This window comes from Neofelis nebulosa, chromosome 1, assembly GCF_028018385.1.
Source record: "Neofelis nebulosa isolate mNeoNeb1 chromosome 1, mNeoNeb1.pri, whole genome shotgun sequence".
Taxonomy (NCBI): domain Eukaryota; kingdom Metazoa; phylum Chordata; class Mammalia; order Carnivora; family Felidae; genus Neofelis; species Neofelis nebulosa.
The window spans coordinates 117,134,962-117,155,405 of record NC_080782.1 but is presented as its reverse complement, the minus strand read 5'-3'; the positions used below and the strand labels follow the sequence as shown (position 1 = coordinate 117,155,405).

At 36.8% G+C, this 20,444-nt stretch overlaps 1 protein-coding gene across 6 annotated transcripts in view; it reads right to left on the bottom strand.

Moving 5' to 3' along the window:
- JAKMIP2 (janus kinase and microtubule interacting protein 2) overlaps window positions 1–18,319 on the bottom strand; it is a 179,649-nt gene extending 161,330 nt beyond the window's left edge. For 3 of the 6 annotated variants that reach the window (XM_058732561.1, XM_058732562.1, XM_058732565.1), the window contains exon 1: window positions 18,019–18,317. The gene's annotated coding sequence lies outside the window, so the exon portion shown is untranslated. Of the gene's footprint in view, window positions 1–18,018 lie in introns of all 6 variants that reach the window. The other 3 variants (XM_058732564.1, XM_058732559.1, XM_058732560.1) reach the window with 3 other exon arrangements.
- Window positions 18,320–20,444: the final 2,125 nt, after the last annotated feature.

Genomic DNA, 20,444 nt, shown 5'->3' with positions numbered 1-20,444 from the left:
CTGAATGTGCAAGAGCAAATAATTTTTTTAACTTTTTTTAATGTTTACTTATTTTTTTTTAATATATGAAATTTATTGTCAAATTGGTTTCCATACAACACCCAATTGCAAGAGCAAATCATTTTGCACGACAGAGAATGTTCCTGCCTTGGGGGTCTACTCACCACACTCATAATGTTGAAAGAGACCTTAAATATAATCTAATATAACCCTTTAAATAAACTAGAAACCTTCTCAATAATACCTCTGTCAATAAGTCATTCACCTTATGCTTGAACATTAGCAATTAATGCATGCAGCATCTGGCTGAAATCAAGAAAAAGTAAACACAGTGCCTTTATGTACTGGACTAATTAGTCCAGCAGCATACCAAATTATATGTCTTTTTAGCTGTATGGCTTAGATTTAATGAGTTGTTTGCTAAATTAAATGTCAACATCTTTCTGTAACACGCATACACATACACACACACTTGTACACCATGAAAGAGGAAAATAATCAAAAGTCAATATTACTGTATTATCTTGGGAAGCAATGATATGACACGTGACTGACAGAAAACATGATAGGCAGTCACAGACTCATAAACATACAGGTTTCTGGCTAGAATAGTCCTTCTTGTACATAATCTAGCCCAAGACTTTCCTTTTACTTAAAGGGAAATCAAGAGTTTAAGAGATTTTCCAGGGTTTTATAGGTTTCTGTCTCAGTGGCATTTGACAACACACACAGAGGAAGGGAATTTATAGATTATTTAATATGGAGGTTGTAGTAGTAATAATCATAGTTCAAAAAATGAAAAACACCAAAGTGAAGGCAGGCAAATCAGGATCAATACTCTCATCAAATACTCAATGACCTTTCCCCTCTGGATTTATATTTCTCCTTATTGTTTAGGTTGCTTTTTATGCATTAAATACAGAAAAAAAAATAATGAGAGAGTCCCTTAACTGTAACTGGAATCAATGTATCTAACATGTTTTCCAATACTTACTGTTTATATCGCCTCATTAGATTAACATACTAGGAAGGGTTCAAAAAGGAAAAAAAAAAAAACTTTAGAAAGCCATTCATAATTTTCTTTTCAGGATTTAACAATTATTCCTTACTTAAGTCTTACAGTGTGTTTTCTAATACATCCCAAGTGATAAAGCTTCAATTATGCTGAAATTCAGAGCCCAGGAAAACAAACAAAAACATTTGCTGCAAAGTGCTTTGTTTATGTGGATTTGTTTTGCTTTATTTTGAAAATCCATATTCTCATTATTCTCTGAAAACGAAGGCCAGTAGTGGCTTGATTTCATGTCACTGTAACATTCTTTTTTAACTTTAAGAAAAAGGCAGATTATGATGCCCCCTCCCCCATCCCCCACTTCCAGGTACAGAAACTCAATCTTCATGAATTTACTGTCTTTCTTCATTTGTGTTCCTTGATTGATGTTGTTAACCAAGTTTTCCTGTATACATGTTCACATGTTTGATAATGTGAACATTTGCAAATGTTCTTATGTTCTGATAAAGGTCACAGGGTCTCTTGGCATGATATGATTTGATTCGATTTGATTTTTCTCTATTTTTTCTGTATTTTGCCCTTGTAATTTTTAGTTTAATTTGTCTCTTAATTCTTAGTTTACTTACCATCTCTGCTTTAAGTTATTCGCATTGCACCTTATGTTATGAGGCTTTTCGCTTGTGTCCTCAAATATTAACCTTAAAGCAAATATTTTCAATAACAATGAAGACAGATGAAAATATGAATAAAAAATAAAAATCTTTACACAAATCTTTTTCTTCTAACTGTAATCCTCTCTTTTATGTCCTATTTTAAAAATTAGTAGTCTGTCCCCACTTTCTTCATATATTTACCAGTTGATCTTTTATTTCCTTTGCTCTAATCTCATAGAATTATTTTCCAGAGTGTAGAGATTTTAAGGTAACAATGACCTTCTAAAGGATGAATTCAAGGAGAATTTGGTAGTCTTAATTCTTCTCCAGGTCTCTAATACCTTTGATCATACAGGATTTTCTTTCTTTCCAAAAATGATCTGCTTCCAAGATTTCTAAGTTTCTAAAGTGATCTGGTTTTCTTACCCACTTTTTTTTTTTTTTTATCTTTTGCTGCTTGCCCCAAATATGGAATCTACAAGTGACCCTCAAATATATGTTATCTGTCAAAATGCTTTGAGAGATCTCAACCCACAAAACCTGCCTTTACAATGCCTGCCCTAAATCCTAAGCAGGTTCTGTGGCATTTTTTTGTATCTCAGTTTCACTGGAAACCTAATCATACTTTACCTGTTTTTATATACTTATAGGATTTTGAGTTTCTTAAATTTATAAAAACCATTGTTGGGACATCCTTGAAACCCTGAGACATAATGAATATGAAACAAATGTAGGTATAGTCAAATGACTAAATTCTTGCATGATTTTAGTATAGTATACTAAACTTTAGTATAGTATATTTTAGTATAGTAGGTATAGTCAAATGACTAAATTCTTGCATGTCTAAGTGCTTACTGCTTTGCTATACCTTTAAGAATGAATCTTACTCATCTTTGTAGATTTCCCACTCTCTACTCCTCCACACATACCCGTAACTTAGAGAACCCATCATAGGTGTTAGAATTATCTTCAAACTTAATTTTTTCTTTGTATTAAAATCAGGACCACGAATTGAAAGACTACTCATTTGCATTTGGTATGAAGAAAATATTAAACTTCTGTTTTAATTCAAAATGTTCAAATATACTCCTGGTTTTTCAATGAACAGGTTTCGCAGGTGATGTCAGGAAGAAAACTAGATAACCTTTGGTTAATAATTCACATAAGAAAAAGATATTTGAGTTATCTTAGGATTCATCATTGAGATGGGTTTGGTCAGATAAAATTAAAATACACAATCTAAGGTACAGTATTGCAGTGTGTAGCATACGACAGGAAGTAGGCACTACAAAATCATTCACATTCTGTTTTTATTTCTTCAGTAAAAAAAAATTCAATTTAGCTTAAGTAAGACTCCACATCTTGATGGCAAAGGTTAAAGTATTCAATTTTTTTTTTCAGGCCATGTCCTCTGATAGCTGAATGGGAAAGCCATACCATCAATATATACTTTTATTTTTTGGCTAGGCACAGTGCACTTTATTGATGATGCATGACAAGTTAGGGCCCTCTAAGCCCCTCCCCTTTAGAAACTGTGGATAGAAACTGCGTGGAGGCTGGGAGATTCAGTGTGTTGGAAGAGGAGTTGGGGCAAGGACTTTCCACCAATTGAGGACCTTTGTCTTCCCCTTGTTCTCTTGCTGGGGCTGGTGGTACAGGAGTCTCTTACTCCTTGAAGGCCATGTGGACCATAACGTCTGCCATCCTGTTGCTCTAGCCAAATTCACTATCTTACCAGAAAACGAGCTTGATAGCCACGTTTTATGTTAATGCTTTGAGCTGTCTTCCCTACTATTCTATAAGCCTTTTGAGAATACGACCTTGATCTTTATCCCATATACCTAATATAAAGACAAGTACTTAGAGTGGTGCCTGGGTGGCTTGGTTGGTTGAATGCCCGACTCTTGATTTGGGCTCAGGTCATGATCTCATGGTTGTGGGATTGAACCCCATGTCGGGCTCCATGCTGAGTGTGGAGCCTACTTGAGATTCTCTCTCTCCCTCTCTCTGCCCATCCCTTGCTTGTGCTCTCACTCTCAAAATAAATAAATAAACATTAAAGAAAAAAGACAAGTAGTTAGAAACTATTCAGTAAACCATCTGTTAGTTGATCATCTCTCTCTCTCTTAGATTCAACTAAAGAGGCAAGAAGAAGATACAACAGTACCTACCTCAAGGTGTCACACTTGTCAAGTGTTCAAAACTTCATCCAGCACACAGCAGGTGCTATTTCAGTACTGCCCTACTGTACAGCTTTGGAGGTGTCCTTCACATAGTCCTCCCCAGAGCTGTGCAACTCCAGACCTCATCCTCAAAGTGGGAACAACCACCATCCTCCTCATCAGGCCCCCAAACAGAAAGACTTCACTTCATCTAAACTGCAGAAAGAGCAGCAAAAGTGTAAGCAGGTCCTTCATGTTGGGGATAACTGTGCCTGCCTCCTCAAGGGAAAAATGGGTAATTTTTTTAAAACTGGGTATGGATTTTTGTCCTCTCATCTAATAATCCTTGTTTAAGGTTTTCAATAAGAATGAATTATGACTGAATCACATGGAGTTAAGCTTGGAGTTCTGTCCTATTAATGAATGTAGTAACTACTGTGAACTAAAACCACTCAAGGCTGTGACAATAAGATGATGAATATCCAAGTGAAAACTGAAAACTTTAGTGTTTTTTTTTTTAAATAGGTATTTGGCACACAGAGTATCAATTTTATAGTTACATCATTGGATTTTCAAACTATCTTGTGACAGAATTTTCTTCTCAAATTTTTAGTAGGAGGACACACAATGAGTCTTTTGTGTGAAGAGCCTGTATGCTGTCCTCTTAGCCATTTCCTTCTCTCTATGGCTCACCGGGAACACTGCGGTTGTCCATGTACACCACAGTGGAATCTTTCACCCAAGCACAACAAACCTTCCATCTTCCAGAAGACCTGCAGAGTCACTTCAGATACTTAAATATCAGGTTTATGGATGATTTACCAATTCTGATGACAAAATCTGTCATTTAAAAATATATTCACATTTTGCTAATTAAATACATAAAATACATTTTAGCAAATTTGGAAATCATAAAAAAAAACCCAAAAACTCAATGAAGAAATTTTTCACAAAGTCACCACCCAGAATTAGTTCTTGTTAATATTTTGAGTTATGCTATTTTGGTCTTTTTAAAAACATATATATGTTTGTGTAATTTTTTCTCCTTTCACAAAGTTGAGATTAAATTCCATCTTTTGATTTTTGAGCTTTTAACTTAAAAGACATACCTTACATATTGTCCTGTGTTACTAAACCTTTTTCTACAACATAAACCTTTTTTGAAGGGTCTCACTGTATTCCACAGGTCACAATTATTTTATCATATATCTCTGATCTATACAGAGATAGATAAATCAAGTTTCAGTGTTTTCTCACCCAAAGATACCCTTGTCAAAACTCCTGCTATTCACTATAAGCAAAAATTGAAACGAGAAAAGTCTTAAGTTGCATGAATTTGGTTCCACGGAAACTATAAGAGCACAGAAACTGTATTGTTCACAACATTAAGTGCTAGGATTTGTGCTGCTCAGTCTGTTTTGCACTTGGGGATTTTTTTCCAGAGATGACATTTCTGTAAAACTGCTCTCTGAATCTCTTTAGAGAAAAAGAAAATGTTCATAGTTTACAGAACTGTGGAAAACACAGCATAAGATGTTTTCCTGCTTCTTTATTACTTGAAAAAAGTAGGAAGAAAACCTAGGTAGTTTTCTGTTATTAAAATATATTAAATGCCTATTTAAAACTTTGCTTTAAAAAGAGAATCCCTGATTATATTGTACAAATACACATAACTCATGCATGATCAAGTAGTTACTTAAACACAGACTCTCCAAAAGGTTTATAATAGAACTGGGATTCATTCAGACCCTTCCTTGTTTTCTTTCTTCTCTGAGGAAACTGGTTATATGGGGCTTGCTCTTGAATGTACATTTTCACACATTGCCGCTATCCTTTCTTTAGCAAGAAGTGGGTCTTGATTAATGTTGAACAATAATAATAACATTAAAAACGTATCTGCCTTTCTCTTCATTTACTTTAATTTTCAGGAGCACAAACAAATTTTCATTACAAAAGGGAAGTAATTAGCATATTAGTTAAGAACGACTTGGGAGTCCAGCACACTTGATTTCAGAGTTTGCTTCCATCGCTCACAGATAATCTGGAGAAAGTATTACGTTGCTTTACCTCCATAAACCCTAGTTTCATCATGCATAAAATAAGAATACTACTACTTTCTTCAAAGTGTGCTGGTACAAGGTATGCAATGACCTTAGTGCAGTGCTTGGCATCTAGACAAAGTAGTAAAACAAAACCCAACAGCAACAAGTGACATGAATGTCGAATATGTTTTGACTGCATTTTTTTAGACATTTTTAAACCTAAATTTAGTCTAAAGAGTAGATTGATATACCTCAATAATCTCTATTTATTAATGGAAGCATTATTACATTTGGCTCGTCAAATGAAAGATACACCTCAGGAGGGGAAAGATAGGATTCAATACTGATTCAAAACCATCCTCATCAGCATATGCATCAATAGTTTAGGCTTAAAAAAAGTAGGCTAGGTTTATTAGCTAGAAGCCATGGAGGTCACCTCACAAAGACAGAGACTTGGGCTGGTGACCATGGTGCTGGCTATACGTTCCATGTAAGTGTTACATGTGCTACCATTCTATTAAATTTGGCCTTTTTACTTGTGAAAACAGAGGTTCCTTTTGGACAGGGATCAAAGCTCTTGGTTTATCTAGTTGTTCCCATATACAGACATACACACCTAGATTATACGTGAAAAGAAGGAGCTGGGAGGAAGAACCAAAAGACTTAACTTACCTTAGCACCTGACTTAAGGCTTAGAGGCCAGTTCAGATCATGTCATAAGTTTTTGGCCCTGATCCACATCACTGATGGATTGTTTGATTGTTTGGGGCAGGATCTTATAGAAAAACAATGTTTAAGTAAAGAAATCTAGATTTAAGTTCCGTACCTTTCACTTAGTAGTTAAGTGATGCTAACTAAACACAGGTAGACACTCTGAACTTTACTCTGAGGATGATTACAAACAACACAACATAATGTAAAATAATACAATATAACATACCATATGTGAGACTTTATCAAAAGTTCTTTATAACTTGTATTAAGTTATTAAAGTATTAAATACAAATCAATTGTGAAAAAATGTCTTAGCTTACTAATTATAAAAAAGATAAAAATTGATGGGGCATAAAAAGAAACACTTGAAGTTGCAAATTATTATTGTGTCATTGTGATTGCCCCAAAAACAGATCAACAGCTTAAAGTTCATGCAGACAGTTCATTTTTATCAAATTCTTATCTGCTGGGTCATTCTTTATCTTCAATTTCAGCTTTTATATTAATGAAATCTGGATGTTTCCCTGAAGAACAAAATCCATGTTTTACTGGGAAATAACATGGAGTAATGAAATGAAAATGGGCCAAACGGGAGTTAAGACCCCAACTGTCTCAAGTGCAAAACAGTTAAAGCAAATGAGTTGAGGGGACAGAAGGGGGGCGGTCAATGCAGCACACACACTGCAGAGCACGGTACCCACCCAGAAGAGTGCCCATTAGCAAACTCACATATGTTTGCCATGAGGGGATGTGGGCCTAGTGAGGCCAGATTTTCTCATTTGCTAAGAAGAAGCAGATACTCAGGTGTGTTATAAAATGTCAAAATTATAAGGGTGCCTGGGTGGCTCATTCAGTTAAGTGTCCAACTTCGGCTCAGGTCATGATCTCGCAGTCCATGAGTTTCAAGCCCCACCTCAGGCTCTGTGCTGACTGCTCAGAGCCTGGAGCCTGCTTCAGAGTCTGTGTCTTCCTCTCTCTATGTCCCTCCCCCACTTGTGCTCTCTCTTTCACTCTCAAAAATAAATAAACATTAAAAAAAAATTTTAATGTTAAAATTATAAAATTTGGGGATAAAAGTGTGTTTTAAAAACCTCTGTGCTGGAGGCATAGACAGTTGTTTACAAACGCTTAACACATGTTTACAAACACTTCCCTGAGCTGGGTCTAGTCCACAAGGCTCCAGATTTGAACTACTGTGCTAAAAAATTGGATAAATCTTGCTTCAATCTCAGCTCTAAACTCACTAACCGAATGGCTTTGGTTAAGAAATTTAACCTCGCCAAGCTCCATTTTCCTCTTGCAAAGTGGGAAGAACAATGTCTCTGTTGTGAGGATTGCAAAAACGGACATGGATGAAAACAGTCTAGTAGATACAGAATAGGTACTCAAAGAATATTGCTGCTTTTCTTTTTGCGGATGACTTAGAGAAAATAAGTTGTTCTATTTTCTTCTTTTCATACTTGTTATACTCAGAGCATGTCAGATATCCTTGTTATTAAGAGGGTCGGGATTATCCCATTCATTGTTTGAATAAATTGTTTTACTTGATTTATAAATAAAATTGTAAATGATGGATGTCCCTAATTCTTGTAAAGAATAGAGACAAGTCAGCATCAAGTCTGAAAATTTTGCAGATTGACTCAAGGGAGAGTGCTTCTTTGCAAAATGACAATCTCCTAAACAAAATGCTTTTCCACTATTTCATCAGCTACTCTCTGTCATAAAGATCCTTTTGTTAGTCAAACAGCATTTAAGGACATCAAGAATGTAGTAAGTGATGATACCATATGAACTAAGAATGGATCAATTCTGCTTAGATTACAGCTAACAATACAGCCAAAGATCGATGTTTCAAAGCAAGACGATTATACAGAACAAATTTAGACAGTTAATGTTTTCCAACTATACAAATGTTATTGAAAGTTCAGTAAGAGATGACCAGTGACTGACTAGAAATATTAATCTTATCTCTTTACTACCTTCCAGGGGCCCAGCTGAACCATTTAGGTTTGATTTCAAAAAGCAAAAACAACATGAAAAGAAAAAATATATAAAATCACATATTAAATGAGATGGGACAGTATGTGTAGTCAAACCTGTTCAGACAAGAGCATTAGTATGAATCAGGCACCTTTAAGCATACATTTAGGGATTGGGTTCATTCAAATCTATGGGGGATAAAAGCCTAACAGTCACACAGTGGTGAAGAAATCAATTTCCTTTATAGCAGGCTATTTTCCTTTTTCTTGTTTCAGAGCATAGCACTGCACCCTGTGGATCCCCAAATTTGGATAACCTACCTAAGAGAACATGAGGGCCAAACTGTTCCTTCTATGAAAAAGTAACTAGGGTAAGAGGTTCCTTGCTACTTCATTTTTTAAAAGCTAGGGTTTATTTTTAATGATGGCTGATGTTTTAAGCATCTGGCTCAAAACACTGTAAATGTGAGAATTGCCTGGATGGCTCAGTTGGTTAAGCATCTGACTCTTGATTTTGGCTCAGATCATGATCTCACAGTTTCATGAGTTCAAGTCCCGTGTCCGGCTCTGAACTGACAGTGTAGAGCCTGCCTGAGATTCTCTCTCTCTCTGCCCCTCCCCTGCTCACCCTCTCTCTTTCTCAAAAATAAATAATAAATTAAAAAATTTTTTTAAACACTATAAATTCTAAACTTTGTAGATGCTTTTATTCAATGAAGTGTTTTAAAAATAAAAGTAAATAATTCAAATGTTTTCCTTAATAAATCAAAATCATCTATTTTCTAAAATATAAAATTTATCTCATGGTTCAATACACTTAAATTCCTCGTCAAGAGATAAGAGAGACAAAGAATGAACCAGTCAGGTAAGAGTAATTCTTTCCCCTGGATCTAGGTAACTGGAGAAGAGCAGATGATGGAGAAACCCCAATAATTCCAGAGTACCCATCTTCATAATCTGAATTATCTAGGAAATTCATAAGAAAGCACATTTGGGATCTAGAGTATCTGCAAAACACCTAACTCCTTCTCTCTGTCTTGTCAGTGCCGATAAACAGAATTTTGAGAATTCTCATGAGAATTCAGGGTGTTCATTTTTGTACCACCTCCAGGTTGGTGATTGTTATATAAAAAATTGTCAGTTGTCTAATGGGTTTTTTGGTAGAATGACACCATGTCATGGATTTTAAAAAAATTTTTAATGTTTATTTATTTTTTTTTTTTAATTTTTTTTTTTCAACATTTTTTATTTATTTTTGGGACAGAGAGAGACAGAGCATGAACGGGGCAGGGGCAGAGAGAGAGGGAGACACAGAATCGGAAACAGGCTCCAGGCTCCGAGCCATCAGCCCAGAGCCTGACGCGGGGCTCGAACTCACGGACCGCGAGATCGTGACCTGGCTGAAGTCGGACGCTTAACCGACTGCGCCACCCAGGCGCCCCTATTTTTGAGAGAGAGAGAGACAGAGCATGAGCAGGCGATGGGAAAAGAGAGAAGGAGACACAGAATCCAAAGCAGGCTCCAGGCTATGAGCTGTCAGCACAGAGCCTGATGTGGGGCTTGAACTCATGAAATGTAAGATCATACGTGAACTAAAGTCAGACACTCAACCAACTGAGACACCCACGCACCCCACCATATTGCGGATTTTTAAGAATGGTACTCATTTAAAGTATTTTTTTCTAGTTGTTTTCCTCAGTATGTTCTCATTTAAAAAAAAAAAGGCTTTTGTTCTGGAAAATATGTACAAAGTAGGTATATCTGACTTATGAGTAGTTTATGGGAGACATAAAGTGGATCAGTAATGATTACAGAGTACGAGCTCAGTTTATTTTTGGAAGGTAACCTCTCTCCATGAAATGCTGCACAGGAAAGAACCAGATAAGGAATGCGGGAAAGAAACATTTGCTTGGTTTACATTTTCATTGTAGTTATACTGGTAGCATTTTCCAGGGGAATATTTCCAGTGTGGAACACAAGTCATGAGGAAAATATCACCCTTTTTCTTTGGCACATGCTCGCAAAGTTTTTTTAGAGTCCCAGTGATTTCAGCAAATTTCCTCCTTGAAAATAATACCAGGGACTTGTTTTCTGACAGAGATTGTCAACTAAACTTAGTCAGACTCTTGGTTTTCTAAGTATATTTTTGCTGCAGTAGGCTCCAGAATTTCAAGCACTGCAGTAAATGATCTTGATTTAGATGTCAAGCAAAGAAAGGGAACAAAGACTTCTACCTCATCCTTAAGTTCCAGAATTTCCATGAAGGCAAGATGCCACCTTAATTTATCTTTTCAGTAAGGATATTACTTCCATTTCTGTTTAGTCTTAATTTCTGGATACAGATATGAAGGGATGATTTGTTTATGATTAGCGAATTTAGTAGAGTGGATTTCCAGAATAGCAAAATAGCTGAGTGTGGATCATGTAGTTGGATGCTAATAATAATTAAATTATTAATTTATTTTAATAAATTACAATGAATCCAAAGGTATTTGCCTACTGGTGTCATTATTTCTGACTTGCAATTCAGTTTTGAAAGGAAATAAAAGGAGCCACAGAAATGTTCACGGCTTTTCTTTTTGATGTCATAGCATGTAGTGAACAACTCTTAATTACAGATTTTTAAAGCATTGTGATTTATTGCCTTTAATAATTTGGTTTTCCTTTATCGAAACCTTAAAATCCTGAGAATATCACAAATAAGAATACAATCCACTTTGTTTTTGCACCAAAATAAAAGAATGATAATCACAGCTATTCCACAATCTTGTTTTTAATGTTTATTTATTTTTGAGAGAGCGTGCATGTATGCGCACACGCAAGTGGGAGAGGGGCAGAAAGTGAGAGGGACAGAGGATTTGAAGCCAGTTCCATGCTGACAGCAGAGAGCCTGATGTGAGGCTTGAACTCATGAACTGGGAGACCATGATCTGAGCTGGATGCTTAAACAACTGAGCTACCCAGGTGCCCCAACAGTTTCATTTTCTGCCCTCAGAGAACTTCAAATCTACTGAAGGGTATGGAAAATCAAGTAAGCAAATAAATAGCTCTGTAATTACAACTTTGATAAATGCTATGAAGGAAAACCACAGGGTACAGAGAACAGAAATATACTTAAGAAAATCTCTCCAAGGAGTTATATTTAAAGCTCAAACTTCAAGTATAACGAGATTCCAACCATTCATATTTTAAAGAGCCAGATGACTCAGCTTTCATTTAAAGACCATAGTACAGGGGCACCTGGGTGGCTCAATAGGTTAAGCAACCAACTCTCAGTTTTGGCTCAGGTCATGATCTCACAGTTTCATGAGTTTGAGCCCCACGTCAAGCTCTGTGCTAACAGTGTGGAGCCTGCTTGGGATTCTCTCTCTCCCTCTCCCTCTCCCCCCCCCCACCGCTCTGCCACTCATGCTATCTCTGCCTCTCTCAAAATAAATAAATAAAACTTTAAAAAAATTAAAAAAAAATAAAAACCATACACAGGTTTAAGAAATAGATGCCAAAAATATATCTCAGTTTAGTCTGAGAAGTCATGTGACAGCTAATATATGTTAAGTCTGCTTTCATAGAGCATTTGAGTTGGACAAAGAGGTTAAGACTGCAAGATGCCACTACCATACTGAGGAAAAAATGACAAAAACCTGAAAGAAATTTATTTTTTGTGTTGGCTTGTCTGCTTATGCATGTACATGATGATGCTTTTAGTGATTCAAAGATTTCATTGACTTGGGCTTAAAACTCACTCATTATGAGCAGACAAGAGAAAACCGAGGTTAATTTAATACCCATTGTGAGGTGCAATGGCAGTCAGGGTAACAGAGCTCAGATTTCCTGAAAAAAAAAAAAATAATAATGCTTGACTCACAGCTGCTGTAAATCAAGCAAGATCTACCTGTTTCATGACAAGTATTTGAAACAAAGCATACAGACCCTTGAGTGGGGAAAAAACAGCTTGAATCATCAGGGGAAAAAAAGCACACAGAGACTGGAAATTTAGTAGAGACATATTTTGTTGACATGAAAAGATGGTTACCTTGTAAGAACTACAAAACAATGCCTAGAGTATGGTCCCATTAATGAAATTGTATGTCTGAGTGTGTTTATAGTCGCATGTTTAAAAAAATCTAGAAGGAAATATTTCAAAATGCTAACAGTAATCATTTCTTGATGACAGGCTTATGGGTGATTTTCCTTTTATACATTTATATATTACCTTTTTTTGTTCCTTGCAATGAGGATATATTTTTTAAATGTGAAAAAAACCCTTTAAAAGATAAAATTTAATTATATTGGTGAATATTTATTTAAATTAGAATGTCTAGTGTGACAGATCTCACTTGTACTACAAGCTAATTAATTATAAAGGACATTCCCAAATGTGGAATGATAGTTCAAATGGCTTAATTTGCTCTTTGGCCACTGCTGAAAGTACCAAATAGTCAGACACAAAGTATGTGCCTAGGGCATTGGCAAAGAAAGGAAGACACCAAAAAATTAGAATACTTTTGGAGAAAAGTACTAAATTTTTGGTATTTCACAAAAGTGTAAAAGTATTTGCCCAGGGAAAATATCAGAAAGCTGTTGAACTGATGTACACATTTGTATGATTTAATATCATTTTTAATTATAAGAACATGTACATGGAACGATGCTTAAGAAGTATAGGTGGGAGGTATGGCTAAGTGTTTTCAAGGTCCGAGGTCTATAGAAATCTTAATTTGGTCCTAAGCACAGAAATAAATTATGTTACTTCCCAAGCCGGATGTCACTAAAAATAAAAACAATAGTTAGCCATAAAATAAGGGCACATCAATCCAACAAAGTTCTGATTTTTCCCCAAACAAATCCAACTATGCTTTTCTAAAATATCAAGAATCCAGCTTTTCTCCAAAATAATTTTTGCATGCACCATTTTTTGAGGGGGAGGCTGATACCCTAAGCATACACTGAGTCTATTTGGCAATTCAATGTGATCAAAGAGCAAATCATGGCACCTGACATATTCAAATAAAAATTCAAATACAAATAGCCACATTTAATGCAGATTTACTATATTTGATATTTTAAAATTCTAATTAGCAAGATAATATGTTAAATGTTCTAACATGGCAGATGTGGGCTCATGGGATTTGATATCCAGGTCCAGTTAGACCATTTACCAAACCCAAACTTGGACAAGTCTAACTTCTCTGAGCCTGTTTCCACTTATTTAAAATAGCTATAATGATGGAGCACCTGGGTGGCTCAGTAAGTAGGTTTGGCTCAGGTCATGATCTTCAGATTTTCAGATAGAGCCCAGTGTGGGGCTTAGTGTGGAGTGTGAAGCCTGCTTGGGATTCTCTCTCTCCCCCTCCCCTACTCATGCGCAGTCTCTCTCTCTCTCTCTCTCTCTCTCTCTCTCTCTCGCACACACACAAAATAAATACATAAACTTAAAAAAAAAACCATCTAAAATAGTTATAATGACACAGTTTTACCAGCAAGATAGAATGTGGGGGAATATTAGATGAAAAATAAAGAATGTAAAAAGACTTTGTGAACTACAAAAGATGATATTAATGTAAGGTGTAATGGTGGTACTTATTACAACTATATTCTTTCCACATCTATATATCTTATGTATATATCTGTATATCCTACAGAATATGTAGGATATTCTACATTGCTAGGATATGCAAATTTGTCCAGTCATATAAGAGCTCTACAAATAGTTTGACTATATGATTAATTCCTCTTTTGTAAAAACACAGTTTTTACTTGGTAGAATAATAGTTGGGATATACAAACAGGAGGAATTTTGTAACTGACCTCTCACATTAACACTCAGGTATAAATCTGGTTTATTTATTTCAGGCAGAACAACAGATTCTTGAGTTATTTACGTTGAAACTTCCAAGATAAATTTGGTTTTCTTTTAGGTTGTAATCATGGAAAACAAATCATTAATCTTTTTACGAATCTATGAGAAATGTAGAAAATGGTTTTGACTTTTCAGACATTTACTAAGTCATCCTTTTGGAGTCTAGAAGCATGTACATAAAATTGAAATATGTTCTGAGGTCACTTGAAGAAATAGGGAACATCCTATTATAAAGTGAGGAATTAGATAATGTATGCTATGCTCCAACTAAAACAAATTTCTAGTCAAAATATTTAACATTCCAACACGATTGGCATTTACAAGACAGTGTTTGAGAAAAGGGTAATTAACAAAATTTGTATGTTGTTAAACAGCACATTTACACAATAACTTGCATGCATTTTTCAAATACTTTGTTCTGAAATCAACTTGATGGCTTTTGAATTATTCTGTATCTAGACCCACTCAACCGCATTTTAGTTTTCAAAATTAGCCATACAACAGGGAATAATTTTAATATGACTGTTAGATATCAGACTACACAAAGTTGCTGAGAAAAGACTCTTATGAAGAGGCCAATATTTAGTTCCATGCATCCTGACAAGATGACATATAAAATTTTCCAAGCAGATGGTCAATCGATTTAAAAATATACAGATTCTGTAATTTAGAAGCCCACTGCAAAATGGAGTCTTAATGTTATAGATCTCAAAGTACCAGATATTAAACAACTAAAGCACACTTTAAAATAGACAGTTTACTCTAGAAAAAGCCAGAGAAGTTCTTGACAAAGAATCTAGTCTACACTATCTGAAATAAGTGCATGTCTAGGTCAAACTTTTGGAGGTTTTGATGAAAGAAAGAATGCACGGTGTAATCTGGTTGCCCAGTTGACAACTCAACTTTGCTATCAGGAAGTTCTACATTGTCTATATATATATTTTTTAAGTTTATTGATTTATTTTGAGAGAGAGAGAACATGCAGGGGAGGAGCAGAGAGAAGGAGAGAGAGGATCCCCGATGTGGGGTTTGAACTCATGAACCTCGAGATCATGACCTGAGCCAAAACCAAGAGGTGGACGCTTAACGAACTGAGCCACCCAGGTGTGCCTCTACATTCTATATTTCTAATCTTCATTCTTCCTGATGAAGCCCACTGACTAAATTTTAGGCTCCAAATAAACCCCAGCTCTTGTGAAGCAAATGAATATCTTCTCTCAATTTTCTCTTCTCCAAATGAAATAATTCTAGTTTCCTTATCCTTTGTTAGAGAATTCCACTTGTAGTCCTTTAAACACACTTCATTTTTGTGTGGCCCTTCAGCAAAGGCCATATAATTGTCTCAAGCTGTGGGATCAAAAACTAGGTCTATGATTCCCATCAGGGTCTTACCACACAGGTGAAATGTGCTACTACTGATAGTCTGTTCTGTGTCCACGGCCTACAGTGATTGGCCTCTGCCCTAACTATACCAACTTCTCCTATAAAACCACAACCCAATGAAAACTCAACACAAAGGAAATAAAACAAAGCCCCAAGATAGCTGTTTTCATTGCATGAAACAGGGTCAACCAAAACATGTCATAATTTCTTAAGCTTACTGTTGATATATCTGAAATTGTAATTTTTGGAAGTCGAAAGTTATTAAAAGATGTAGGATGCAGTGTGTTATAAGTATTTGATATGACATGTAAGACCAGTACCTCTTTCCTTGCTCTACTTTCTTTAGCTGTTATAATTAGGCACACGATAGCATGACTTTACAGAGTTGTGAATCTACATAATACATGACATGCTGTGAGCATATTAAATCCATTCTTCCACAAAATCTTCCTATATATAAACCAACTAGAATATTTATTCTCTGAAATTAAACTATAAACTTGATTCAAACACATGTAAAAATTTTAACTGAGGGGGCAGTGTGTAAAATAAAATGCAAGATTAAGACGAAAAATGTTACTTTGCATTGCAAAAAAATGTTTGCACTGACAATGATATTGTTTGAGAAGAGATGGATGGATAAAACTAGTCCATATGATGAATGTAATACACTTTTACCTGCAAGGATTTTTCTGGCTTTAATTCAATGAGATCCATTATCCCGGGTAGGAATGGAGCCCTGTACCCTACTCATTTCAGGCATCTCCAGTCTCCTGAGCTGCCTTAAAGCCTTGACATAATAAAGGTCAAACAGATCCCAGTAAGCATTTGTAAACTACAACAGCCCCCCATTTCGGGCTACAAGCCACACATTCTCATGCTAAGCTTTGCTCACTCTCTTGTTTCATTTCATTGTATAAGCAGGCTAATTTGGAAATGGCTAAGGTTCTTGGGAACACCTATATTTTCAAAACAATCCCACTTTCCTACTTAACCACCTAAATAAATAGACCCATAATACAACATTTGAGAGAACTGTAAAATGGTGCCTGGATACTGAAGGAATGAAGACCAAATAGCAAGCAGCCTTATCAAATAAAATGAATGCATTTCACCTTCCAGCTTGTCTGTGCTTCCCTGGGACACAAGGCACAAACATGAAGGGGATGGAGTGGAATTTTGAGAAAACTGATTTGTTTCAATATTCACTTGGCAAGATGCTGGACACAAAATATTACCACAAGCCACCTCCCTTTCCCATCATTGTAAATTCAGGGCTCTCAAGTCACCTCCCACAAACCCAATTAAAAATAAAGAAAAGAGGCAGGCTGTGAATTCGCATCTAGTGCTAAGATACAGAATTAAATGATAGGCATCTGTCCTAATTGGTCACAATGAAACTAAGGGACAATAACAAGAATAAATCTCACATTAATCCAAATGAAGCCAATGAATAATAATACAAACCAGAGGCATAGTTTCAAAAATGTGCAATTACTTCCAAGCATGCAAGGACATTTATAACCCATAAATATGATTGGAAAGCACAGTATGCATATAAATGTTTCCTAAATGCACTAGAAACATGTGTATATAAGATATGTATATCCATAGGATACACATTTGTATGTTCACAATCACATCTATCTACTAAAAATCAAACTATCCGGCAAATCGCTTCTCAACAAGAGTGCATTAGAATATGAAATGGAATGATAAATTCCAGGGCCACCTTTTCTTAGCGATGAAGGAAATAAGCAAAATCACCTTATAATTAGGCCGGGAAGCTCAGGAGGCACCAAATGGGTTTTTGAGGAAGGCCCAACCCTGTATGTGAGAGCTGCAAATTAAATGAGTCCTTTCAATAACACCCATTTCTTGTTAGGTCTTTTTCCACCCCTGATTCTGCTCCTAAGCTTGGAAGGAAAGGGACCAAGTGGCTCAGTCTGCATTCTGAGCCGGTTCAAGATAAAATCAGACCTTTTTTTTTTTTTTTTTCTCCTTTTTTTTTTTTTTTTTTTTAAATACACAGCGGATGCTTTCTTACTTCTCTCTTCCTGGCAACCTTCCTCTCCCTCCATCCCCATCTCTGTCTCCACATCTTCCTCTCCTACTCTGAGGGAGTCATTGTTCAAGTGCTGGCCGCAAATGTACACACAGGTCCTTTAACAGGCAGCTACACCAAGAAGATAGCCCCACAGTCTCCTGCTTACCATGCTGAGACCCGGAGAAGCTGTTGAAAGGAGGGAGAGATGCAAACTGAATCCATTTTCCTTGTGACCGAGTCGGATGCAGCCTCCGAACCCAACATCAGCAGCTGCCGGTGGGATTTTTTTCCCTCGCTCTCTGGTTGGCGACGGGGCGAAGAGGAACCACCCTTCCAGCCTCACTAGAGCATCAGCAGTCGAGGCGACAGGAGCAGCGGCATCACCACTTGGCCTCCTCCCTCTCGGAGGATGGGGTGAGCTCAGAAGCAGCCAGGAACTTGCAGCAGACACCTCCTCTGGCTCCTCCTCTCCTGCCCCCTCCCCCAAGGCCCCACCCCTGCTGCGGTAGAGGCTGCCTGTCCTGGCAGCTGCTGGTTGTCATGGCAACGACCAATGGTGAGCCACCAGACTAAGGGGGAGGGGAGATGGGTGAAATGAGCTGCAGGGCTGGAGGGGAGTGAATTTGTGCTGCTGCCCTCTGGGATGCTCTGGGTCTCTCCTACCCTGGACTCTGGGTCTTTAAAAATGGGGCAAGGGTGCACAGGCAAAAGAGGAGAATAATTTGAATGTAATCGAAATCAAGGCTGAAACATACAAAATAGCTTAGCTATTTTTTGCACTTTCTAAGGTTTTCCAACAGAATGTATTAAAATTTGCCATCAGAAAAACATAACAAATGAAGAAAATCATATCGTGTAATCAGAGATTATAATTACTCCAAATATGTTTGTCCTTGATAGTATCTTTTACCCAATGTCACTCAAGGTTGTTAAAAAGCAAAGTAAGTGGCTGGACTTTGCAATAAAATAAGAGTCTGATTCCTTAGCACTACTCTCTGCTTGTTCTTCTCAAGTGAGTCACTTGGTCTCACTGTTTTTCCAGTTCTCTCTCTGAATAGGATTTGGAGGTATTTGGCACTCCCCTGTGGAAAAGAAAGTTGAAACAGAGGGAACAGAAATTTCTTGAGTAATCTGGGTTCTCAGTAACACCAACCAGTTGGTGGATAGTTCCAGGCCTTTATAATGTCAAACTCCTGGAGTGTTAAATTTCCTGCAGGAAATTTTATGCCATTTTCACGGATGCCACTTTCATAGATGCCCTTTTGGAGTTCCCAAGCCAGCTGGTAGTCAGGGTGGTAGGTAGAAAAAGGAAGTGAAATCAGCAGTGTTCCGAGTTCTTGGTGAGTTCTGTTTCTAACTATAAATTACAGATGATGCTAGTATCTATCTCATGCAGTCATGGCAAAGATTAATGAAATAATGCATTAAAAGCACTTGGCATGTAGTAAACATACAAACAAATGCTTACTAGTAGTAGTAGTTAGTAGTAGTACATCATAGCTGCCTCTTAATCCAAGGGATCAAGGAATAGCATGGCAAGTTCAGAGAAGGCAAAAAATTGAGAGAAAACAATACATGATAAATGTGATGGTGATGATGATAGCAAAGACAGAGAGATCCTGAGAGATTAAAGGTTCTGTAAAATGTGACACCTGAGGATATTCTAAGTCTTTTTTTTTAAGTTTATTTATTTTGAGAGAGACAAAGCATGAGTCAGGGAGAGAGAGGGAGAGACAGAATCCCAAGCAGGCTCTGCACTGTCGGCACAGAGCCCTACTCAGTGAGATCATGACCTGAGCCAAAGTTAGATGCTCAACCCACAGAGCCACCCAGGTACACCCTAGCAAAACTGACTTGAAGATAGTTCACTGGTCAAGGAAAGGGGTGCACTCATCCTTAGCACCTGGCATCGCCTCTTGGTTCTCTGCAAGGAGAAGCCTGCATCCTGCTCTGTGCACCTCGTGGCCCCTGCCTCGCCCACTAGCCCCTGAACAATCATGCAGTCTGCACATAATTCTACATCAGCGTCATGTAAATGTAGTCGTGTAACAGAATGGAATGAGTTGTAATGGTCTTGCTTCTTTTTGTATTCTTCTCTGTATTTCACCTTCTGCTGTCTCCACAGAGGTACTCATGTAAGTAAGCAGGAAATAAGGGTTGTAGAATCTCAGGCGTGATGGGTGACAGAACCCTCCCCTCTGGCCTTGTGAGGAAGCATTTCATCTTTCACGCCAAAAGCTGACTTGATTGGGAAGAGTGAGTCCAATTTTTCTCCCTCCTCCCATCAACACAGGCAGAATCAATGGGGGAAGAAAAAAGTGTTTGGTGCTCCCTGTGTGAATAATTTAATCATTCAAATGCTCTTGCACTTTTTGCCACATCCATGCAGCATTGTTATCATTATTTAATAATAGTTTTTTAAAAATATTTAATTGTTTACCATTTATTTTTATCTACTTTAATTATTTGTTACTTATTTTAAAATGAAATTTGTCTCTGGCTTCAGGAGAATATAAATAAAAATAAGCATGGTAAAGAGAGTGTCCTCAGAGAAAGGAACCTGAATCAAAAAAATATATTTTGGGAGGCTAA